General features: G+C 42.0%; 1 protein-coding gene across 1 annotated transcript in view; it reads right to left on the bottom strand.

Annotated features, from left to right (window-relative positions):
• Positions 1-26,527, bottom strand: part of LOC124613159 (aldehyde dehydrogenase 1A1-like) — a 91,774-nt gene that overhangs the window by 45,664 nt on the left and 19,583 nt on the right. The window lies entirely within an intron of this gene.

Genomic DNA, 26,527 nt, shown 5'->3' with positions numbered 1-26,527 from the left:
AAAGTTTTGTAATTTATATGTCTGACTTTCTGCCTAATAATACCTTTTTTTGGTTTAATATCTGGTTTTGCTCTGCATCCTACAAGTTTCCAATCACTCAAAATTCTGAAGTAGTTTACGGTTTATTAGGTAAATAGTATCCAAGCCTGGAAAGAAGTCCATTATATGCTTGGTATATCTGTTGAAGTTCCTCAAGCAAGATGTGGAGGAGGCACAGCTATTGACGGTGCAGGGTGCAGCCGTTTGCAAGTTGGTCTTGTGTCAGTACCAATGGCTCCTGTCACTTGGGTTCTGAGGTCATCCATAGCCTGTGTGGGCAGTTGGTAGAAATGGTGAAGACTGCTGACTTCATTCATGGGATGCAAACAGAGCTCATTATTTGCAGCATTGCATCCAGAGTAGATCAAAGTCTGTTGGTTTGGAGCTGAGTAAATGGCCTCAACCAAAGGGCCCATCAATTCTGTGATGGTCTTGGCTGCAGATTTCTCAGGAACTGCATTATGGGGTGGAAAACTGTATGACTCCCTTGATAGGTCAGGGTGCACTACACAGAGGAAACTACTTAGATAAAGTACTTGAGGGTTCACATTTAGGTTTTTTAGGCTAGGCAGCAGTTTGAGGTCCTCTGAGGAGTGCTCATCAGTGGACACGCAGAGAGCAAAATCAGACCATGTACAAAGTAAAGACACTTCAACTGTCATAATTCTAACAGTAAATTGTTGAAGTATTTGTTAAATTAAAAGCACTCAAATGAACACCTGTGGACTCAAGTGAGCCATGATCTTTGTACATCTTTGCCTTTATGTCCCAGGGTTTTTGCTTTGCTCATCCTCAGTACATATCCATTTGACCATTTGTCTGCTTGTCAGTGTATACCTTCTACTGCATCATGTTATGTTCATCATACTGTATGTCATCTAGCACTCACTGCAGTATAGTGGTGTTTTTTCCCCTTGAAGTGGTCTGATAAAGTGTACAGTAATGTGTTTACCAGTCTTCTTAATAGAAGTAGTTTACCAACAATATTCACATATGACACTGGTAAATCAATTTCTCCAGAGCACAACACTGGAATTTCAGTCTGATTCACTGCCACAGATTTATGCATGCTAACATGGTTCACTACATTCGTCATCCAATTTTTATTTACTATAAGACCAAAAAGCCAGGACATTTTTGAAGTAAGTGCCCTTACTTGGACAAAACAGAACCTCAAGTGCCTTCAGTGCGGCATTTTTCAGTGGTTCTTTTAATGGAAGTGACAGTTAAGTTGATATGGGAGCTAGTGTGCCATCTCATGCAAATAAAAACTGTATAAAGGATACAGTAGACAATGTTAGTATGCACAAACTTGTGGCAGCTAACCATTCTGAAATTCCAATGTTATGGTCTGGAGAAGTTGATTTAACAATAGTACTTGGAAAGACTCACTGTGATAAGAGTGAAAACTGTTGTGTGTGCTCCAGAATTGAAGATATATTTATTATCTGTGAGCAGCTTGACTGAGCAAGGAAACTCATGTGAATTTGCTAGTGATCACTGTAATAGTTTTAACAAGACTCAAGAATTAATTGCAACTCACCACAACATGGTTTTGGAGAAGGATAATGAACACTAACAGCATCAACACTTTAGTTGAACATATTCTGAGTTCACTTGACAGGCAGCAGAAGGCTTATGGGGTCGCCATGGACCTATCAAAAGCATTTGACTATGTACATCATTCTAGGTAAATGGAGAAGATCCAGCGGTAGTGGACCTGAAGGAAATCCTACGCAATAATCAAAATGCACATTTTGCACAGAAACAATGTAAAGAAATCAGACATACTATTGATGGAAAAATAATGAATTACATATCTGAGTCACACACTGCCAGATAATGGTGTGCTGCAGGGTTCGATGCCCAAGCCAATACAGTTTATTCTCTATTTAAATGACTTCCTAAAATATGTTAAACAGAAACATATAATTTATGCCAATGACACTTGCTGAGACAAAGGAGGAGCTTGAAGAGGGAGCACTCCTAAATATAGAAACTGCAATAAATACCTAGTACAAAACAATCTCTTTATAAATCAATCTAAAACAATTTTTTCAGTGTTCCAACCAAACAGTGTGAAATGTATAATGTAAATACTAAATTAAATAGTGAATAAATAACGTAACTGGACAGAAAAAAATCTACTCACCACATGGTGACAGGAGAGCACACATATAAAAAGGTACTGAAATTTTCAAACTTTTGCAACCTTCACTGGATTTAATTACCACACCAGTCTAGCTCAAAAGCAGATTTCCTGGGCCATCACATCCAATGCTGTCCGCCCCCAGTAGCTGATTGGTCACCACAATGGACTGTCAATCCTAAGGGCACGGGTTTGATTCCCGGCTGGGTCGAAGATTTTCTCTGCTCAGGGACTGGGTGTTGTGTTGTCCTAATCATCATCATTTCATCCCCATCGACGCACAAGTTGCTGAAGTGGCGTCAAATTGAAAGACTTGCACCAGGTGAGTGGTCTACCCGACGGGAGGCCCTCGTCACACTACATTATTATTATTACATCCAATGCTGGAAATGCTGATCCCTCCAAAAGACAACTTATGAGTACACTTCTTGTCACTCACTATCATCCAGGTCTTGATAGCATTAATCAGCTACTTCAACAAAGCTATGACTTCCTAAAATGAGTTCCATTCTGTTTGACATTTTGTCCACCACACCTAGAATAGCTTTTTGTTGCCCACCCAATCTCCACAATATCCTTGTCAGACCCTATGCTCCTTCTGCACTCATTTCCCTACCTATGGCATCTATCCCCATAACCATCTCCACAATAAGACTTGCCGTACCACTGCCTATACTAGCCCTGTAAGTAGCAAAACATATACTGTCAGAGGGAGAGCCACTGGTGAGTTGACACGTCATATACCAGCTATTACGTAAACACTGTTTACCAAGTTAAGTTTTGGGATAAAAGGGCATAGTCAGAGAGAATATACTGGCAACATACATTCTCGGTGGCTGTTTCACCACACATGCCATCTGGATTCTTCCTCAGACACCAGTTTTTCAGAACTCCACAGGTGGGAACTGGCTTTACAACATGTTCCTGCTTCTTATCACCCACCTGGCTTTAACTTACATTAATTTCTCCCATGTTAGCATTCTTCTCAGTAAATATTCCTTTTTTGAATCCATTTTAGTTTTCAATATCTTTCTATATCTTCTACTTTGTCCTGTCCCCACCTCTACCATATGCAATGCACTTAGCTTCCTGCTCTTACTAACTTGTAAGTTAAGCTCTCAGGTTTTCAAATCTCATCCAGTGCAGCATCCAACAATCAATCTTTCTTTCTCATCCTGTCCGGTACGTCTTTGCTGACCCGTGATTCTGGGTGACTTTTCTGAACTCTCCCCATTTTTCCTTCACCCCTCTTCCTTCCCCCTCAACTCTTCTGCCAGAAGAAGGCATCACTGGTTCCAATAGCTTGCAAATTCCAATTCCTTTTTTATGTTTGTTCTCCTGCCACCACTTGGTGAGTAGATTGATTACATATGCAATTACATTATATATTCTCAAAAATTCATTATTTCAGTTGATAAATTAATAGTGAGGCACTTAATGAAGTAAGCAACGCAAAATTTTTAGAAACTACTATAGGTACGCATTTGACATGAGGGACAGCAGTGTCGGACTGACCGTCAGAGACAGAGCACCTTGTGTTCCTGCTGCTAATAATGCGAGTACACCATGCATTTGTTATATATTTTTATGAGCTTCCAACAGCTTAAAGTAACTTATTTACAGATACCTGTGTAGTTACTACATTATTTTTGTAATTTCTTGTGTTCGAGTGCTTACTAGGCACAAGCTTTTATTTTAATAACAGCGTAGCATACAGTATCGCCGTTGTTATCAACCCTCGTATCGTATAGGCTTTCGTTTGTTTTGATTAGTGTAGCACAGTGTCATTTAGACTGTTAGTGAGAGAGCAGCTCGAATTCCTGCTGCTAATAAGCCAAGTACCCTGTTCATTTGTTACATATTTTTATATTTTTACGAGCTTCAAACAGGAGCAACTGCAGTAACGGATAGGAACTGTGATTGCTCTGTACAGATGCAACCTGAGTTGGTGACCCTTTGCTCAGAACTCCAAGCTGCATTGGCTTCCATCACACAGCTTGAGGCTGCAGCGAAGGGGCACCACCGTGGGGGCTGGACGTGGGGATGAAAGGGATGTCAAGCATGTCCCATGTGTGCCCCGATCAGTCCACTGCTGTGGCCACCCCAGGTACTGCCTGCACTGAGGTTGACCCCACACCCATGGTTGAGTGCAAGATCATTCAAAAGTCTGGCAGGCAGCAAAAAACTTTCCTAGGGGCTGATCGTAGGGCCTCCCCGGTTTGTTTGACGAACAGATTTCGAGCATTATATGTGGATGACGATGTCTCTGAGCTGGACGCAGTTGTCCACCCTGTTCCAGTGGAAGTTTCTCAGCCCACAAGGTGTGGGCAATCACAGAGGGTGGCTCTGCTGGTAGTTGAAAGCTCCAACATCAGGCGTGTAATGGGGCCCCTTAGGAACATGGTTGCCAAGGAGGGGAAGGAAGCCAATGTGCACTCCGTGTGCATACCAGGGAGTCATTCTGGATGTGGAAAGGGTGTTTCCAGAAGCCACGAAGAGTACAGGGTGCAGCCAACTGCAGGTGGTGGCCCATTTCAGTAACAATGACGTGTGTCACTTTGGATCGGAGGAGATCCTTTGGTGTCATGTGGTTAGCGGAAGTGGTAAAGACTGCCTGTCTTGCTAGCATTATTAAAGCAGAGCTCACCACCTGCAGCATCACCAATAGAGCCAAATGTGGCCCTTTGGTGCAGAGCCAAATGGAGGGTCGAAATTAGAGGTTCAGGCATTTCTGTGACCATGTAGGCTGCAGATTCCTTGACTTGTGCCATCGGGTGGTGGGTTTCCAGGTTCTGCTTAATATGCCAGGAGTCCACTACACGCTGGGAGCAGCTACACGGGTAGTGGGGGCTGTGTGGAAGGGAATGGGTGGTTTTTTAGGTTAGAGGATCTCAGGGAACCACAGAAAGGGTGTCCATCTAAAAGGGGACAGTTAAAACACAGTAAGTTAGTTGTGGAAACAATTGGTATTGTAATTGTAAATTGTCATAGCTGTGTTGGGAAAGGACCAGAGCTCCAAGCCCTAATAGAAAGCACTGGAGCTCAAATAGTTATAGGTACAGAAAGCTGGCTAAAGCAGAAATAAGTTCAGCCACAATTTTTTTCAAAAGATCTAACAGTGGTCAGAAAGAATAGATTAAATACAATTGGTGGTGGAGTATTTATTGTTGTCAGAAGAAGTTTGCCTTGTAGTGAAATTGAAGTAGATAGTTCCTGCAAAATAGAGGTTATACTTGACAATCAGACTAAACTATTAATTGGATCATTTTATCAACCCCGACTCAGAAGATATAGCTGCTGGACAGTTCAAAGAAAACTTGAGTCTCATTTCAAATAGGTACGCCACTCACACAGAGACGTCAATCTACCCTCAATATGCTGGAATAATTATACATTTAAAGCTGGCAGCAGGCATAAAATGTCATCCGAAATTGTACTGAATGCTTTCTCAGAAAATTATTTTGAACAAGTAGTTCATGACCCCACTCGAAGCGCAAATGGTTACAAAAGCATACTTGACCTCTTAGCAACAAATAATCCTGGACAAATAGCGAGCACCATGATGAATACAGGGATTAGTGACCACAAGGGAGTTGCTGCTAGGTTGAATGCCGTAACACCCACAACCATCAAAAGGAAACGCAAAGTATATCTATTTAAAAAATCTGATAAAACTGCTATTAATGCCATTTTACAGACAGTCTTCACTCCTTCCGATCTGATCATGTAATCGTAGGAAAGTAGTGGAATGATTTCAAAGAGATAGTATCGACAGCAATTGAGAGATACATACCACATAAATTAATAAGTGATGGTACTGATCCCCCATGGTACACAAAATGGGCCAGATTGCTGTTGCAGAAGCAGCAAGAAAAAGAATGTCAAATTTAAAGGAATGCAAAATCCCCAAGACTGGCAAAGTTTTACAGAAGTTCAAAATATAGCACATACTTCAATGTGAGATGCTTTTAATGATTTCCATAACGAAACTCTGTCTTGAAATCTGGCAGGAAACCCAAAGAGACTATGGCCATATAAAGCACACCAGTGGCAAAACACAATCAATATCTTCACTGAGTGATAACAATGCTGAAGCCACTGATGACAGTGCCACTAAAGCAGAGTTTGTAAACATGGTTTTCTGAATCTCCTTCACCAAAGAAGACAAAGTAAATATTCCTGAATTCCAATCAAGAGCAACTGCCAAGATGAGAAACATAGAAGTAGATATCCTCGGTGTTGCAAAGCAGCTTAAATCAATTAATAAATCCAAGGCTTCTTGTCCAGATCGTATACCAGTCTGGTTTCTCTCAGAGTATGCTGAGACAATAGCTCCATATTTAGCAATTATATACAACTGCTCGCTCACAGAAAGATCTGTATCTAAAGACTGGAAAATGTTCAAGTCACACCAATACCCAAAAAGAGAAGTAGGAATAATCTGTTGAATTACAGGCCTATATCACTAACGTCAATTTGCAGTAGGGTTTTGGAACATATATTGTATCCAAACATTATGAAGTATCTCAAAGAAAATGATTTATTGATACATCATAAGCACGGATTCAGAAAATATCATTCTTGTGAAACACAATTAGCTCTTTAAACTCACGAAATAATGAGTGCTATTGACAGGGGATGTCAAATTGATTTTATATTTTTTGATTTCCAGAAGGCTTTCGACAATGTTCCTCACAAGTGTCTTCTAACCAAACTGTGCCTATGGAATATCACCTCAGTTGTGTGACTGGATTTATGATTTCTGTCAGAAAGGTCACAGTTCATAGTAATAGACAGAAAGTCATTGAATAAAATAGAAGTAATATCCAGCGTTCCCCAAGGACATGTTGTAGGCTCTCTGTTGTTCCTGATCTATATTAACGATATAAGAGACAATCTTAGTCGCCATCTTAGACTGTTTGCAGATGATGCTGTCATTTACTGTCTTGCATTGTCATCAGGTACCAAAATGAATTGCAAAATGATTTAGATAATACATCTGTATGGTGCAAAAAGTGGCAATTGACCCTGAATAAAGAAAAGTGTGAAGTTATTTGCATGAGTACTAAAAGAACTCCACAAAATTTCGATTATGTGATAAGTCACACAAATCTGAAGGCTGTAAATTCAACTAAATACTTAGGGATTACAATTATAAATAACATAAATTGGAATGATCACATAGATAATATTGTGGCTAGAGCAAACCAAAGACTGCAATTCACTGGCAGAACACTTAGAAGGTGCAACAGGTCTACTAAAGAGACTGCTTACACCATGCTTGTCCACCCTATTCTTGAGTACTGCTGTGCAGTGTGGGATCCGCATCAGGTGGGCTTGATGGATGACATCGAAAAAGTACAAAGAAGGGCAGTTTGTTTTGTATTATCGTAAACACAGACATGATACATGAATTGGAGTGGTGATCATTAAAACAAAGGTGTTTTTTGTTGTGACGGGATCTTCTCATGAAATTTCAATCACCAGTTTTCTCCTCTGATTGCAAAAACATTCTGTTGGCACCCACCTACATAGGAAGAAATGATCATCACGACAAAATAAGAGAAATCAGGGCTCACATAGAAAAATGTAAGTGCTTGTTTTTCCCTCACGCTGTTCGAGAGTGAAATGGTAGAGAGACAGCTTGAAGGTTGTTCATTGAACCCTCTGCCAGGCACTTTATTATGAATAGTAGAGTAATCACGTAGATGTAGATGTAGATGTAGGTAAAAGGTAAACACAGATTTTCATCATGTATAACCACAGAAGGCACCAAAATGAAAGCTGAAACATTAAATTTCATATTTAAGAAACTGTTTACACAGGTGGATCAAACAAACATAACATTGTTTGGGCACTGCACAGACTCTCATAAGTAATGGGCATTCCTGGCATAGAGGAGCAATTGAAGGAGGTAAAAACAAACAAATACCAGTCCAGAGGGGAGCCAGTTCGGTTTTACAAAAAGTACTCTATGGCATTGAACCTTTACTTAGCTTGTATTTACCACACAACTCTCACTTACTACTAAGTCCCAAACAACCAGGGAAAAGTGCTGGTTATTGCTGTGTATATTAAGGGTAAAAGAACAGAGCCATAAAATTACATAGCAATACCCTTAACATAAGTTTGCTGAGTATTCTTTAGCATATTCTGAGTACGACTATAATAAATTTCCTTGAGATGGGACAGCTTTTGTCCACAAAGCAGCACAGATCTATAAAGCATCTCAAGTGTAAAACTCAGCTTGGCCTTTTCTTGCATATCTTGCAAACCATGGATGAAAGGCAACAGGCAGACAGCATTTTCCCAGATTTTCGGAAAGGTTGGGGCAGGTGGAGAAATTGGCTGTGGCAGAGCATGCACTGTGTGAGACCGACCATGTAGTAAAATTTGATGATGAGGATGTTCTGGCTGTAGAAAAGAACTATCACACCTACTTGTCAAGAGAAGCTATAAAAATACATGAACAAGAGAATAGCTTCAACAAGAAAGAAGAAGGCCTCAAGGTAAATGGATCCTGGCTTCCCGTGCTGCAGCGAATGACTGTCACAAGTAGCAAGAGCACTGTACCAGAAATGACTGTGGAGGAGCCCTTACGCACTGGTGCGACAGGTACATATAGTTTGCAGTGACGAGCTTGGCTTCAGGTCACCAACTGCAATGGGGGGGGGGGGGGGGGGGAGAGTGAATCTTTGACAATACCAGCCACTCATACTGGTGAAACAGCAGAAAAATCATCAGAAGAATGTCAGTTGAAGAACCCGAGACAGAAGCCAACAGGTAGTTTGTCTCCAGAAAGCGTTCAACATGGTGCTGCATAGCAAACTGTTACAAAGGTCCAAGCATGTGGATTAGCTTCCCAGATACATGAGTGACTCAAAGAGTTCTGAAGTAATAGAACCCATTAAGATGCCCTTGATGGCAAGGGTATCATCAGGAATTCCCCAGGGGAGGGTGATACGACCACTCTTGTTCTCTGTATATATAAATGATCTGATGGTCAGGAAGAGCAGCAATCTGTGGCTGCTAGCTGATGATGCTGTGGTGTCCAGCAAGGTGTCATAGTTTAGTGACTGTGGAAGGATACAAGATGACGTTGAATTTCTAGTTGCTGTTATGAGTGGCAGCTTGCTCCAAATGCAGAAAAGTGTAAGTTAATACTGATGAGCAGGAAAAAATCTTGTAATGTTCATTATTGATATGCTGCTTGACACAGTCACATTGATTAAATATGTAGGCATAATGTTGCAAAGTAATATGAAATGGAATGAGCACCTAAGGTGGTAGCAGAGATGGCAAATGCTCAACTTTTGTTTATTGGGGAAGTTTTAGGGAAACATAACTTTAGGGAAATGTATCTATTCTATAAAGAAGACTGTGTATAGAACGCTAATGGGGCCCTTTCTTGAGTACTACTTGAGTGGTTGGAAGCTGCACTGCATCAGTTTAAAGGAAGATATAATAGCAGTTCAGAGGTGTGCTGGCACATTTTTTACCAGTTGGTTCAATCTACAAGCAAGTATTATGGAGATGCTTCAGGATCTTGAATGGGAATCCCTGAAGGGGAAATGAAATTCTTTCCATGAAACACTGTTGAAAAAATTAGACAACCAGCATTTTAAGCCGACTGTGTGACAATTCTGCTGTTGCCAATGTACATCTTGCCTAAGGACAATAAGGATAAGATAAGGGAAATTAGGGTCCATACAGAGGCATATGGACAGTCATTTTTTCCTCGCTTCTTTTGTGAGTGGAACAGGAAAGGAAATGACTAGTAGTGGTGGTACAAGGTACCCTCTACCATGCACCATACTGTGGCTAGCAGAATATCTATATAGATGTAAATTGCCACATCCTACACATTTCTTTATTGTTTGTTCAAACAAAGTTAATTTCACTTTTAGTTTAATTTTCCATGCCCAATTACTGTTTGTTTTCTTCAGGAAAAACATGTTATTGACAAGAATGACATTCTTGACTGATTCAAATAATGTATGGCCTCTGTCATTTCTGCCATTGTATCATGATCCCCACCGAAGAATCGCTCTTATTTTTTGTCCCGTTATCATACTGCAGTGACATTTGCTCTCATTTATCACTTTTGTAACTCTTCACAGTGATTCTTTATCTCTTCATCTAAGCATGAGCATATTGATGAATAGACTTCATTGATATTCAATGAGCACCCTACGTTTATTTTTAAAACAAGAATAGCTTTTCTGTCATATTCCTTTGATTCTGTATTATTCTTTTTAATTGTCTATCATTGAATCTCCTCTCTGGTTTCTTCCTTTGCAATAAAAAATTTGATCTGATAATAATTCTGTTTGTTCTTAGGTTTTTTTGCACTTCTTATAACTGATGTCTTGTAGCTCTGCTTCCAATCTGTTCGGGAGGAGTTTAGTTTATCCTTGAATACCAAAGTTCTATAGTATACTATATCTAAATGAAAAGTGGTAGAAGCAGTTAGATGCCTAGGTCCCATATTTTATTTAGCCCAACTTCACACAGCTATAGTAGCTGGGCTTGCCCCCATTGTCAAAGACATTGTCTGAGTTCTCTCAGCCCACAATTCTCTCAGTTCTTTTGCTCAGGCCACAATTTTGATACCATAGGAACTCACACAACAATAGCACCTCTGACAACAAACACTTTATGGTCCACTAGCCTGTTAGAGTCCACAGATTTGTATTTGTAACTCTCAGCTCAAGGTGACATGTTTGCATGCTGATCACATTTCAGCCAAGCCATCAAGCCTCTCAGCCACAGTGTCATTTAGCAGTCAGTCTTTGTGTTCCATTCAAGCTGTGGGAATTTACTCACCACACAGTTTTCCTGATACTGAGCACCGCGGGTTTCAAATCCGCACCAGATGGTATGGACCTCAATAACCACTAGAGGTCTCTGCAGCCATCGCGCCATAAGCCGTGGATGCATGTGCTCCTGGCCCATGTATAATGTGAGGGCACCACTGTGGAGCATGTGATTCTAGGGGCCAATATCAGCATACCTTATCGTGTATTTAAGTGCCTGCCTCTCACTCAGCGAAGCAGTCTGATGTTCGTGTGAGTCTCTCGATATCTCACTTACAGACATCGTACTTACTTCCATGTACAAGTGAACGTTGTTGATTTCGTGAGGTTTTCACTTGTGACCCCATTACTTTTTGCTTGTTGTTGTTGTTGGTGTCTTGCTTGGTCATCTGGCATCATGCGTGTCCTTCCTTTCCTGTTCGTCCATCTTGTTTGTCCACGGGCTGCTCCGTTCAGTCCCACCACAGTTTTGTTCACGGCAACCCCGTGACCATTCCAGTCACAGTTACAACATTTTGGTGATGAGGTAAATGGTGGTAGTTGTTAGCATGGAAGCGAAGTTGGTCTGTCTTCTGGAGCAAGAGTAGCAGTTCATGCAGCAGCAGTAGCTCCAGTTAGACATCTTACAGCAGTCACTGCAGTTGCTAATGGACAAAGTTGATGCAAGGGACACACTACCACAACAGCTTCCGAGTCCTCAGGTGTCTGATGCTTTCCCATGTCCACAGTTTTCTCCCCATTTAATGATGTTAACGAAGACTGGGAAATATACTTACATTGGCTGAAACAACATTTCACAACTTTTCAAGTCATGGATGACTCCTTGCAGTGGTCGTTGTTTTTGTCTTGGGTCTCCCCGGACACACTCTTTCTTCTCCGCAAGTTGGCATCATTGTCTGATTCTGTGGCTCTCTGTTTCCAGGAGATATGCCTTTTGCTGACAAATTATTATTCACAACATTACCAAGTGGTCGCCTCTTGGCTGGAGTTCCACCAGTACCATAAACAGGCTGGTCAGTCATAGCGTTCCTGTGTCACGGACTTGCAGGGTCTCAGTTGTTGATGCGATTTTACACGCACCAATCAGCAGTATAAGGCTTTGTATGCAGGCTCCCTGATTTGAGATGTGGTTGTTCAGCTAGGTCCTGATCCTGAGGTCTGCACTTTGGTGTTGAAACTTGATAACCCTTCCTTGGACAAGATTCTGTGCATTGCCCACTCATTTGAATTTGCTCAGGTGGCTAACAAGTTTCTCATGGCACTGCCACAAGTGGCGGCAATTGATTTGTCTCAGCAGGTTCCGCTCTCACAACGTCGACATGGCCTGGCCAACAGTGGCCAGTGTCATCAGGACTCCTCTTTGTCCAACGACTCTATGGCATCAGTACCTCCGATTGTCCCTAGTCGCCGGTCGTGCGGCCCACTTCCATCTTGCCCACAGTGCTTTATCATGCACTCTCGAGCTGATTGTCCCCACCACTGGAAAACGTGCATGCTGTGTGACAAGGAGGGCCACATCCAGTTAGTTTGTTGAGGTCACTTGTCTCACTCCAGCCCTGCCTCTCCTGGGCCTCAAGATACTGTATATGCTCTGCAATCGGTCCTCTCACTGGATGACCCATCAGCATGGAAGTTTTTTTTTATTTTTATTTATTTATTTATTTATTTTTCCATGGGACCAAATTAAGGAGAAGTCTCCATGGTCATGGAACGAGTCAATACATGAAATTATAACACGATAGTAGAAACAGATAAAATGAAATACAAGAAACGTATTCAGGGGACAATTCGTAAGTTTAAATAAAGAAAATCAACAATGTAACACTGGAATTTGCTTAATTTTTCAGCTCTTCCAGGAGCTCCTCGACAGAATAGAAGGAGTGAGCCATGAGGAAACTCTTCAGTTTATACTTAAAAGCATTTGGGCTACCGCTAAGATTTTTGAGTTCTTGTGGTAGCTTATTGAAAATGGATGCAGCAGAATAGTGCACTCCTTTCTGCACAAGAGTCAAGGAAGTGCATTCCACATGCAGATTTGATTTCTGCCTAGTATTAACTGAGTGAAAGCTGCTAACTCTTGGGAATAAGCTAATACTGCTAACAACAAACGACATTAAAGAAAATATATACTGTGAGGGCAATGTCAGAATTCCCAGACTATTGAATAGGGGTCGACAAGAGGTTTTCGAACTTACACCACATGTAGCTCAAACAGCCTGTTTTGGAGCCAAAAATACCCATTTTCAATCAGAAGAATTACCCCAAAAAATAATACCATATGACATAAGCGTATGAAAATATGCAAAGTAGACTACTTTTCATGTTGAACTGTCACTTATTTCAGATACTGTTCTAATGGTAAATAAAGCAGCATTTAGTTTCTGAACAAGATCCTGAACATGGGCTTTCCACAACAGCTTACTATCTATCCAAATGCCTAGGAACTTGAACTGTTCTGTCTCGCTTATAATATGCCCATTCTGTCTGATCAAAATATCAGTTCTTGTTGAATTGTGAGTTAGAAACTGTAAAAACTGAGTTTTACTGTGATTTAGCATCAAATTATTTTCCACAAGCCACGAACTTATTTCATGAACTACATTATTTGATGATGTTTCAATATTACACACAAGATCGTTCACTACCAAGCTGGTGTCATCAGCAAACAGAAATATTTTTGAATTACCTGTAATATTAGAAGGCATATCATTTATATAAATAAGAAACAGCAGTGGCCCCAGCACCAACCCTTGGGGAATGCCCCACTTAACAGTGCCCCATTGGGACTGAACATCACTACCACTCTCAATATTGCGGAGAATTACCTTCTGCTTTCTGTTCTTAAAGTAAGAGGCAAACCAATTGTAAGCTACTCCCCTTACTCCATAATGGTCCAACTTCTGCAGTAATATCTTGTGGTCAACACAGTCAAAAGCCTTCGTTAAATCAAAGAAAACACGTAGCATTCACAAACTTTTATTTAATCCATCCAAAACCTCACAGAGAAAAGAGAATATAGCATTTTCAGTTGTTAAACCATTTCTAAAACCAAACTGTACATTTGACAGCAAATTATTTGAATTTAAGTGCTCCAGTAACCTTGTATATACAACCTTCTCGATAACTTAACCTTCTCGATAACCTTAGCAAACACTGATGGCATAGAAATAGGTCTATAATTGTCAACATTATCCCTGTCTCCCTTTTTATAAAGTGGCTTTACTGCTGAGTACTTTAATCAATCAGGAAACTGACCACTCCTAAAGGAAAAGTTACAGATATGGCTAAGTACTGGCCTAACATACATAGAACAATACTTCAGTATTCTGCTAGATACCCCATCATATCCATGAGAGTTCTTGGTCTTTAGTGATTTAATTATTAATTCAATCTCCCTCTTGTCAGTATCATGGAGGAGCATTTCAGGTAACAGTCTCGGAACACTTTTTTCTACGAGCGCTATATGATTCCCTCTTGGGACTAGGTTTCTATTTAGTTCACCTGCTATATTCAGAAAGTGATTATTAAATACTGTACATAAATGCAACTTATCAGTAACATGGACATTCCCACTACGCACTGATTCTATATCCTCCACCTGTCTCTGCAGACCAGCCACTTCCTTTACGACTGACCATATGGTTTTAATTTTATCCTGAAACTTAGCTATTCTATATGCATACCACATACTTTTTGCCTTCCTAATAAATTTTTTAAGCACCTTACAATACAGTTTGTAATGGGCTGCTGCATTTAGATTTTGACTGTTTCTAATGTTTTGATATAACTGACACTTTGTTCTATAGGATATTCTTATCCCTCTTGTCAGCCACCCAGGCTGCCTGTTTGTGCTAGTATCCTGTTTTGAATGTTCTAATGGAAAGCAACTTTCAAAGAGCACGAGAAAAGTCTTGAGGAAAGCATTATATTTATCATCTACTGTATCAGCACTATAAACATCTTGCCAGTCTTGTTCCTTGATAAGGTTTACAAAGGGTCCCTACAGCAATTGGATCAGCTTTCCTGAAAAGTTGATAACTATATTTAACATGTGTTGCAGCACAAAAATCTTTTAGAGTTAAAACTTGTGCATCATAATCTGAAAGGCCATTCACTTTTTTGGTAATAGGATGCCCTTCTAGCAATGAGGAATGAACAAAAATGTTGTCTATGGTTTTTCTACTGTTCCCTTGCACTCTCGTTGGAAAGAATACGGTTTGCATAAGATTATATGAATTGAGGAGGTCTACCAGCATCCTTTTCCTTGCACAATCACTTATACAATTAATATTGAAGTCACCACATATAATTAACATTTTGTATTTCCTATAAAGTGAACCAAGAACCTCCTCTAGCTTTAGCAAAAATGTTGTGAAATCGGAGTCTGGGGATCTATAAATAACAACAATTAGAAGTTTAACTCCACTAAATTTAACCACACCTGCACAACATTCAAACACCTTTTCAGTGCAGTACTTTGAAACATCAATTGACTCAAATGGGATACCGTTTTTCACATACATGGCTACTCCCCCACACCGCAAAGAGCTCCTAGAAAAGCTGCCAGCCAACCTGTATCCTGGTATAGGAAGTCTCTGAATTATCTCTTTATTTAAGAAGTGTTCAGATATACCAATAATTTCAGAGTCAACATCTATAGGCAGTTCACTAACTTTATCTCTAATACCTTTTATATTTTGATGAAATATACTAATTCCCTCATTACTCGGATACCTAAGCTTTGTCGAGAGTGGTTTCTTTGTTAGAGAGACTTCCCTTAATCAAGAATACCTATCAGCTGACTTCAGTCTAAAAAAGGTGCAGCTCTAACACCCACTAGTACAGGAATTTTCCCATGAGTGATCCCACCACCCCCACCTATGCTGTTACCTACAAGCTTTGCCAACCTCCCTTTTCCTTACCTGTTGAGGTGCAGGTCATGTCTAGTGAAACCCGTCCTGCAGATAGACTCCACCGACACCACTGAAATGTGACTCATGCCTTCTGTCATCAGCACACCCCCAAGTCTCATGTTATTACACTTGACGGCTGTATTAAGATGAGGCCGATTGTGACGCTGAAACAGTTCCACGAAATGCACATTCATGTTGCCAGTCTGAGTGACTATCTTTTCCAGGTCACCATCTATGCCATACTCCCCATCGCTATCAATACTATTACCAGCCCCACCCACAATCACTACCTGATCCTCTTTAGTAAAATCGCTACATAAACCTCCTATGTTAACAGTCACCTGAGCCAATCCTGCATTAGGCTTCACAATGCTGGTGACCTGGTACTCACTCCCCAACACTTTCTGCAACTGCTGGCTTACACCTCTACCATGAGAACTACATAACAGCAGAACCTTCTTCAATCTCTTAGACTTTGCAACTGTCCTAGCCACCGTAACTGCTGAGGTCTGCTGCATACTTCCTACATCTACAGCTACTAGAGATTCCTCTCCACTAGACTCTGACAGTTGGTCCTATCTATTGCAAACACTAATAGTAAAACTATCTGAAAATCTCCTTCTCCTAGCACATCTCTTGCCAACAGCCAGCTCCCATTCCCCAACCCCCTTTTCCCTCCTCATCCTATCTAGCTCCTCCTGTGCGTTTTTCAATTGCACCTGAAGGGCACAGATCTTACGCTCCTGCTCATCTATCAACTTACTCTTGCTACATAACCTGCAATTCCAGGAGAGGATCTCACCAGAATGCCCACTGGCTTCCCCACTGCATTCCCCCCTGTGAAAATACTTAGAACAAGTCTCACACTGCAATCCACTACTCACGAACCTACGGCAAAGCCCACACTTCTCACTCATGGTAAAATTTTGCAGTTATTGAAACAAGAAAACTACTTTATCTAAGTTCCGCTAGTACAATAAGAAGATGTTAAAAAACTGACTACAATAATCACAAACTTACTCTACAAGGGAAGTAACCACTACTATTAACAGTATTAATCAACAGCAAACGAGAATATAACAAAAGACTAACACGGAAAGAAAAACAAACGTCTAATGACACAGTAACGAAACTGAAAACAGTTCCCAAAAATTTCTTCTAAAATTATTTCACCAGAAAACACCAAGAACACTGGTTGAAGACTACTAAAGTTTCTAAATAAACCACTATACACACACAATTAATTAGTACTTAGCTTTCGATGCGCCGCTACAGCTGCAACTGGTCAGCGCGGAATGTAAACACAGGTAAGAGGTTAAGTTGCTCGATACGAAACACTCACAAATATCAGGTCATAACACAAGAAAGACAGAGGTGAATGAAGAAACCTCTAATAAGTCACTTATATAGTAAATATTATCACAAAAACCGTTAAAATATGTATCTGAAACCTAAAAATATATGAAAACTTAGAGAGCGATCTCACACGCAACCACGCGCTTTTGACATCACACTATGCCTTTTCACTGAGGATGTTTTCAGGGGCCACCATCTCCCTGATTAATATGGGGACATATGCCGCCTGGGCTCTCCTGAGTTGTCGCCTCCCTCTCGGCATTTGGTCACCTACGGAGACGGTTCCATTTCCCTTCAGGGGCAGTTTGTTATCCAGGCGACGTACAAACATCTCCCCGGCTCCTTACCCTATTTGTTGTTGACCATCGGTAGACTTCAAATACTTTTGGCCTGGATGCATTTTAACTGTTTGGCTTTTCAATTTCCAATGAAGTTCAGGTCATTTCCATGGGCGTTCCTTTTCAGAACTTGGACGATCTGTGCTCCACTTTTGCGATGTCATTTGCCACAGATCTTGGATGTGCTTCAGATTTTCAGGAGCACATCATACTTCGGCCGGATGTGCAGCCTCGTTTTTTTCTGGGCCTGACCCATTCTGGTGGCCTTACGGCCAGCAGTCAAACAGGAACTTGATCAGCTCCAGGCTGCTGGCATTCTGGAGCCTGTGACATACAGTGTCTGGGTGACATCATTGGGGATCACACGAAAAACCAATGGGTCCCTTTGGCTATGTGGAGACTTTGGCACTACTGTCAATGCTCAATCCCTGGTAGACACTTACACCATTCCCCGACAGGAAGACCTTGCCAAGCTTGCAGGGGGAGAGTACTTTTCAAAGATCGATCTGGCTGAGGTACACCACCAGTTACCCTTGGATACTGATTACCAGGACAGCATGGTTATCAACACGCCTTTCGGATTATACAAGTGCCTTCCATTTGGTGTCTCTTCGGCGCCGGCCATTTACCAGCAGTTCCTGGAGCAGCTTACACAACCTATCCTCAACTGCGTGAGTTATCTGGATGACAGGACAATATGCAAAACTTCAGCACCTTTGCTCTGCAATCTGCAGGTTTATGCTGTCGGCTGGACAAGTGTTGTTTTTTTTTCAACTGGAAGTGGAATACTTTGGCCACTGGCTTAGCAAAGATGACGTTCACCCTTCGGGTTGCAATATCACTGCCATTGAAGCCCTTGCTCGTCCCAAGGATTTATCTGAACTCCAGGTGTTTTTGGGCAAGCTTACTTATTACTTAAAGTTCTTACCCCAGGCTGCCTCTGTTGCTCAACCCCTCAATCACTTGTTTCACAAAGGGGTACCTTTTGTTTGAACTCTTGCCTGTGACCAGGCTTTTCTCCATTTGAAGGCGATGCTGAAGTCTGCCCCTTGCCTTACTCCCTTCTCTCGGGACTGCACCTTGGTTGTAACAGCTGATGCATCGGCATACAGCATTGAGGCCACCCTCGCACATCGGAATGCCAATGGCTCAGAACAGCCTATGGATTATGCATATAAGACATTAAGCCCAGAACAGCAGAACTACTCCCATATTGAAAAGGAGGCCCTGGTGGTAGCGTTCATTCTCCAAAAATTTCACACCTATCTCTTTGGAGCAAAGTTCACCCTCCTGATGGACCATAAACTCTTAGTTATGCTTTTCAGACCACACTCTCACCTTCCAGAGTGGGCATCTCAATGTCTCCAGCACTGGGTGTTATTTTTACAGAATTACACTTACACTATGTGGTACAGGCCCACTGCCCACCATGCTAACATGGTTGCTTTGTCATGTCTCTCAGCAGGCCCCGATCTTGCATTTTACCAACAGGAGGTCCTGTGCTTTCACATTGATTCCGCCCACCGGGATGTGCTGGATGGTCTGCCTCTTATAGCTGCTCACATTGCCACGGCTACACACCGAGACCCTATCTTGCAGCAGATTCTCCGCTACGTGGTCCATGGATGGCCCTGGACAGACTCCAGCTCCTGGTGCCACCTGTCCTACAGGTTCTCTGTGGTCAACGAAGTCCTTCTGTTGGCCACAGAGTCAGATGCCCATTGGGTGGTCATCCCTCTGGATTTGTGGCAGAAGGTGCTCAGTTTGTTACACCGCGGGCACTGGGGTATGTCCTGCATGAAAGTTTTGGCTCGCTGGCACATGTATTGGCCTAGCATCAATATTGTCCGCCTGGTCTGTGGGTGCACTGTGTGTGTGCGTCAGCTGGCAAGCGCCGCTCAGTTGTTCGCACCCTGCCCTGTGCCTCACCAGCCCTGGAATCGCATTCATCTCGATTTTGCGGCCCCATTTTTGGAGTCCATGAGGTTACTCCAAATAACCATATGTCGTCCGCATGGCATCCACCACCACAGAGGCCACGCTCATGGCCCTGGTCCAGATTCTCGCCATTGAGGGCCTGCCTCACACATTGGTCTCTGATAATGGCCCCCATTTCATGGCATCCTCCTTCCACAATTTCTGCCAGGCCAGTGGTATCCAACATGTCTGTAGCCCACCTTTCCACCCTTCCTCCAATGGTGCAGTGGAGAGGCTTGTCTGCACATCTAAACAGAAGTTGGTGAAGGCGGTCGAAACATCTCCAGCCACATCGGCCCTCACCCTGTTATTAAGCAACTATCACACCACGCCAATTGATGGACAAAGTCTGGTGGAGTTCCTCCATGGGCGACAGCCATGGACCCAGCTCCATTTGGTCATGCCGTCCCCCTCATGCCCCCGTTCCTGGCCATCTCAGCATTACACCCCCAGTGCAGCAATGTGGGCCCGCGTGTATGGGAGCAAGGCAGGTTGGACACCCACCACAGTCATCTCAGACCATAGGCGGTGTGTGACATCAGTGCAGATGTCAAAAGGGTTGGAGCACTGCCATCATAACCAGCTCCACTCACATACCCCCGCAGGACTCCCGCTGCCACCTCCTCCTCCACTACCTCCTTCAGGTACAGACATGATGCTTGATTTGCCACCACTGCCCCCGGTTGCTGCCTCCCTGCAATCCTGCCACCAGCCCTCCCTGCTCCCTGGTGGATCGGCGGCTCCCTCCGCTGCCCTGGCCTCTGCGTCGGCCGTCATGGACACCTTGGATGTCCCTTCCTCCCCACCAACGGCGGTTGATGGGCCCGGGTCTTCTCCCATCTGCCAACCACCCTGGCACCGTTTGGGGAATTTCCACCCCTATGTGCAAGTTTCAGGGAGGAGGGATATGGAACCGAGCGCCATGGGTTTCGAAAGTGTGCCAGATGGCATGGACTTTGATTACCACTAGAGGTCTCTGCAGCTATCAAGCTATAAACCATGGCTGTGTGTGCTCCTGGCCCACATATAATGTGAGGCTGCCACTGTGGAGCATGTGGTCCCAGTGGCCAATAGTAATGTACCCTATCGTGCATTTATGTGCCTGCCTCTCACTCACCGAAGCAGTCTGATATTTGCATGAGTCTCTCGATATCTTGCTTACAGACATCGTGTTTACTTTGCTTACCTCCAGGTATGAGTGGACGTTGTTGATTTCATGAGGTTTTCACTTGTGACCGCGTTGTTTATTCCTTCTTGTTGTTCTTGCTGTCTTGCTCAGTCATCTGTCGTTGTGGGTGTCCTTCCTTTCCCGTTCATCCGTGGGCTGCTCTGTTAAGTCCCACCGTGCTTTCATTCACAGCAACCCCGTGACAATTCTGGTTGCTTTGACAATAGTTTTGGTATGGATTGTTGAGTAGCCAATCCATATTTGTTCAGCACAAGACGGTCTCATTATAGATGCTAACAGCTGCAGAGTCATGTGAAGATCTGGGTGGGGTGTTGGGATACTCCCAACTATTCATTAGTATGTATTTATGGGCTTTCTTTCCATTTTTTAGCAGGGTACATTTTTGCAGTTGTGCTTGTGTAAACAGCAATAAGTCTTACTTACAGTTTCATTAGCAACTAAAAAGTCTGCTTCCATAGTTTAATGGTCAGAATGTCAAACTGCCATGCTGAGGACCTAGATTCAGATCACAGTACTTCTAGGGATTTTTCCTTGGTGGAAGTACTTGAATGAGGTGTTTCTGATGCTGATTCCACTTAGGAAGTGACCTGAGTAAGAAACTGTGGCTCTATGATCTGGGCAACCAACAATGGCTGGGAGGACTGTATGCTGACCTCACAGCCTCTTTACTGCACCCAAAGAACATCACTGCAGAGGATGACATTGCAACCTGTCAGGACTGAATTGCCTGCGAGTACACAGGGGTGGTACTAAATAAAAACACTGTCAATGATTAAATGTACTGAGCACTGCTCATAAGAACTAATTTCCTCTCTCACTCTGCCTCTCTTTCCCTCCCTCTCCCTCTCTCTCTCTCTCTCTCACTCATACACACACACACACACACACACACACACACACACACAGAGACACACGCACACACAAAAGAAAGAGACCCATATGACTCAGCACTGGGTGAGTGCTTTCCCGATACATTCAAATTACAATTTCTATCTTGACTGTAAAGGTATTGACAGGAAAGGTATGTCCGGCAGGTGAACAGAGAAATGCTACAAAATACATTCCCTGAAGAAAATTACTTATAACTAATTGTATTACCTCCAAATTCAACACATCCTCTTTAATCTTGATAGCTTGTAGGTATAAAGAAAAATGAAAAGCTGTGGATGTTTGTTTGGTCTATAATTGCAAACTATATGCGAAGAGTTGCAGAATATTACAGAAACATGCGTAAAGCTGATTGCTTTCTTTGCTCTGTCTTGTCATTGACTACCTTAGCTTTCCAGATCAAGCATTTACCACACTTCTTTGAAATGTGGTGTTGCATATATTGACCAACAATGAGTATAATTGAAAAATAGCAGAAGGAACATAAGCACCATCTTACATCCTATCAATTATACCCTAGCAGAACATTATATAGATGAAAGATTTATAATGATGCAAAATTAGCTACAACATTGAGAATTTACCAGGATTGTACTGTAGAAGATTCTGCGTAAATTCACAGTGCTGACAGCTTAACAGATAGGAGGTGGGGTGGGGCAGAGGATTGGGATGGATGTCTGTGTGGGGGGAGTTAGGTGTTAGAGAGAGAGAGAGAGAGAGAGGGAGAAAGAGATAGGGAGGGAGAGAGAGGGAGGGAGAGAGAGAGAGAGAGAGAAGGGAATATGAATCTTACAAAAAATAATTAATTTTTTCTTTCCTTATTTTAAAACACTTTTTGGTTAAAATTCTAGTAAAACATATAAATATGGTCACGCATATAAAACACAGAAAAGGACAACCACTCTCATAAGAAATTTTAAATTTTGATGAAATTGGCCACATTAAGTGATTCAGTTTCTCCATATGACTCAAGAACTCATTTATGATTCACTGTATTATGCTAGCCATTTTATCGTTCTACTTCTTTCTCTTTCCCTTTCTGTGAAGGTGATGGTCCTGTATCAGAATTAACCTACTTTGAGGCTGGATATTTCCTCCAGCTAGATATGATGGTCCATGGTTTCTGTTCAGGCAGCAGACTCAGCTAAAAATACGTGCTGTGGTGAAATGGCTTTAAACTGATTTTCTCTGGGGTCTGATTTTTATTGACAGATTTTTTTTCTTCTGAACTGATAATGGTCATTACAGTACTTGGGACATTTGGGTGTTGTTTTCAATTTTCTGTCTTTTGGGATAACATTGCAGTTTGAGTACTACTGGTATTATTTGTAGTTGGATGAATCAGCAGATTCTGAGGATGACTCAGTTTCAGAATTATACTTGCAATGACAGGTGCTTATGTTAGCAACGTTAACCTACGTCTTCATGGATACATCACACAGATATTTTTAGGTATGAGGCAAATGATGTGAAAATGTCAGGGATTGTGATGCTGTCAGGCATCAGCATAAGTGATCTGTCTCGTGTCACTGAATTCCTGTATCTTTTATTATTCTTGAAAATATTATGAAAAGCTAATTGCTACTCACCATCTCACCATATAACAGAGGTGCTGTGTTGCAGACAGGCACAACAAAAAAGATGGCAGGATAGGGGTGGGGAACAGTAAAGTGCTCCTTGTGGGAGCACATTGAGACAAGGTGGAGAGAGGGTAGGGCAGCTAGGTGCAATCAGAAGGAGACAGAGGGTGGAGGGAGAGGGCTGGGTAGTGGAAAAGGAGAGAAGTAAAAAAGACCGTGGGTGTGTTCATGGAACAGAGGGCTGTACAATGTTGGAATGGGAAGAGAGTAGGGACTAGATGGGAAGGACAATGACTAACGAAGAGTGAGGCCAAGAGGGTTATGGGAATGTAGGATATATTGCAGGGAGAGTTTCCACCTGTGCAGATAAAAAAAGCTGGTGTTGTCGGGAAGGATCCTGATGGCACAGGCTGTGAAGCAGTCATTGAAATGAAAACGTCATGTTGGGTGGCGTGCTCAGCAACTGGGTGGTCCACCTGTTTCTTGGCCGCAGTTTGTTGGTGGCCATTCATGCGGACAGAAAACTTGTTGGTTGTCATGCCCATGTAGAATACAGCACAGAGGTTGCAACTTAGCTTGTAGATTACATGACTTATTTCACAGGTAGCACAGCCTATGATGGGATAGGTGATGCTTGTGACCGGATTGGAATAGGTGGTGGTGGGAGGATGTATGGGACAGGTCTTGCACCTAGGTCTATTACACGGATGTGAACCATGTGGCAAGTGGTCAGAAGTAAACGTTGTGTAGGGATGGATAAGGATGAGGATATTGTGTAGGTTTGGTAAGCAGTGGAGTACCACTGCAGGAGGAATGGGAAGGATAAGTGGGTAGAACATTTCTCATTTCAGGGCATGATGGGAGGTAGTCGAAAACCTGGCAGAGAATGTGATTCAGTTGTTCCAGTTGTAGGTGGTACTGAGTCACAAGGGGAATGCTCCTGTGACTGAATGGTGGGACTTTGGAAGTTGACGGATGACTCGAGAGAAAAGACATGGGAGATCTCTTTTTGCACAAGGTTGGGAGAGTAATTATGGTCTAGGAAGGCCTCATTAGTATATTTCAAGAGGCATTGCTCATCTTTGCAGATGCAACAGCCATGGGAGTCTAGGTTGTATGGAAGGGACTTCTTGGTATGGAATTGGTGGCAGCTGTCAAATAGGATGTATTGCTGGAAATTGGTAGGTTTGAGACGGAGGTACTGATGTAGCCATCTTTGAGGTGGTGGTCAACATGAGTAGAATCAAGTGAAGTGAATGGGGGAGAAAGTGTTGAGGTTCTTGAGATCTGTGGATAGTGCGTCCTCACTCTCAATTCCATCCTGGATTTTCCCTTGTTTGGTGTTGTTATTCTTGATACACAGAGAACTCCTTTCGGTTTCAGGAAAGGATATTTGGAAAACAGCTAACGCACCACTGGGCAGATGAACCATTGACTAATATAACACATTCTCTCCATTACATGCCAGTGTCATACAGAAAAATTACTGGTACTTATACCAGTGCATCATGTTAGGGATATATAACCTGCCTTTGAAGCAGATACATCCCACCTTTATGTGATTTGGGAGTACTGTTCCTTCAATTTCATGATAAACACTGCTATTTTTATTAGTTTGCTATTCACCCTTTTTATTTATTATACATTAGGGATAAATGATCTCTTCTTGTGCCTTTTCTTCAATCAATTCTAATTTCAGTATATTAATAATGACTCAGCATGACACATTACTAAATTTCATGATACTGTGTAATCCATTTAAAATGAATATTTCTCAATGGATTGTTCAAAGGTTGACATTTCTACTAAAAACAGCCATTTCTCAACTGTTTTATTATTTTTAAAACATCAGAAATCCTCTCTAGACCCTTCTGGCATGTAGAATGATGCCACTGTCTGAAATGCCCCTTCATGAATTTTCAGTTCCAAAACCATATTCTGACAAACAGCTTGTGTTCTGTTACTGATACCTGTTGATTACTTTAAAGCAGACTTCCCACAAGAATTAGTTCCACAAATAATTTTATTTATTTATTAGTTTGGTGTTGATACCCCTAGTGGCACACCCATACCACTAGGAGCTAGAAAAGAAGAGGTGAAACTCTACATATTCATCCTGTGAGTAACTAGTGAAATAAAAGCCCTCCAGATAGAGCTCCACATTATGTGGGCAAATCTAACATAGCTAGGATGACTGGGGTAGGGATGGGCTGGAACGAGTAGCCGGTGACCCAGACATTGCCCACTAATGCTTTTGGCCCTACAGCCACTCACCCCATCAACACAAAGAACGTATTTAAGTTGAGATTTTTTTTTAATTCTGTGATTTTTCCTGCTGCATCTGCTCTGTTACCCAGGGGGCATTCAGGTACATAATATTTTTTGCTAATATGAGAAGGATGTAACCATTGTGCCACTCATCTGCAGAATATAATTTTTGTTGTATTTACTCTCTGACTAGTTTTGGCTGTTAGTCACTGTCAGACAGCCTGTATGGGGTGACTGTGAACATGATTAACAACTGAAAGTAATATTATTTTACCATTTCAAGAAAAAATTATGAAGCTTAATGTGATACAATGTGGCATGTATTATTCATTGGAAGAATCCTAAGGAAATGCAATCCGTAAACAAAGGAAGTATGTTACAGTGCACTTGTTCACTCACTGCTTGAATACTGCTCACTGGTGTGGGATCAATACCAGATAGGGTTGATAGAAGAGATAGAGAAGATCCAACGGAGAGCAGCATGCTTCGTTACAGGATCATTTAGTAATCACGAAAGTGTTACGGAGATGATAGATAAACTCCAGTGGAAGACTCTGCAAGAGAGACGCTCAGTAGCTTGGTACGGGCTTTTGTTTAAGTTTCAAGAACATACCTTCACCCAGGAGTCAAGCAGTATATTGCTCCCTCCTACGTATATCTCATGAAGAGACCATGAGGATAAAATCAAGGTTAGAGCCCACACAGAGGCATACCAACAATCTTTCTTTCCACGAACAATACGAGACTGGAATAGAAGGGAGAACCAATAGAGGTACTCAAAGTACCCTCCGCCACACACCATCAGGTAGCTTGTGAAGTATGGATGTAGATGTAGTTAATTAGTATAGTTTCTCTTAGATGATGCTTAACCAATCAGTAAGTCAATAAAAGTGTAAATTTTTAAAGTTTCCTACATCAACATGAGCAATGCGCATTTTGACATCTGTAGATTAATATGCACTTAAAACTGATAAACAGTAAGTAAAAGGTATTCAATACCAACAATCGAAGTTA

This window comes from Schistocerca americana, chromosome 4 (genome assembly GCF_021461395.2).
Source record: "Schistocerca americana isolate TAMUIC-IGC-003095 chromosome 4, iqSchAmer2.1, whole genome shotgun sequence".
Classification (NCBI taxonomy): domain Eukaryota; kingdom Metazoa; phylum Arthropoda; class Insecta; order Orthoptera; family Acrididae; genus Schistocerca; species Schistocerca americana.
This window is presented reverse-complemented; position numbering and strand designations above follow the sequence as displayed.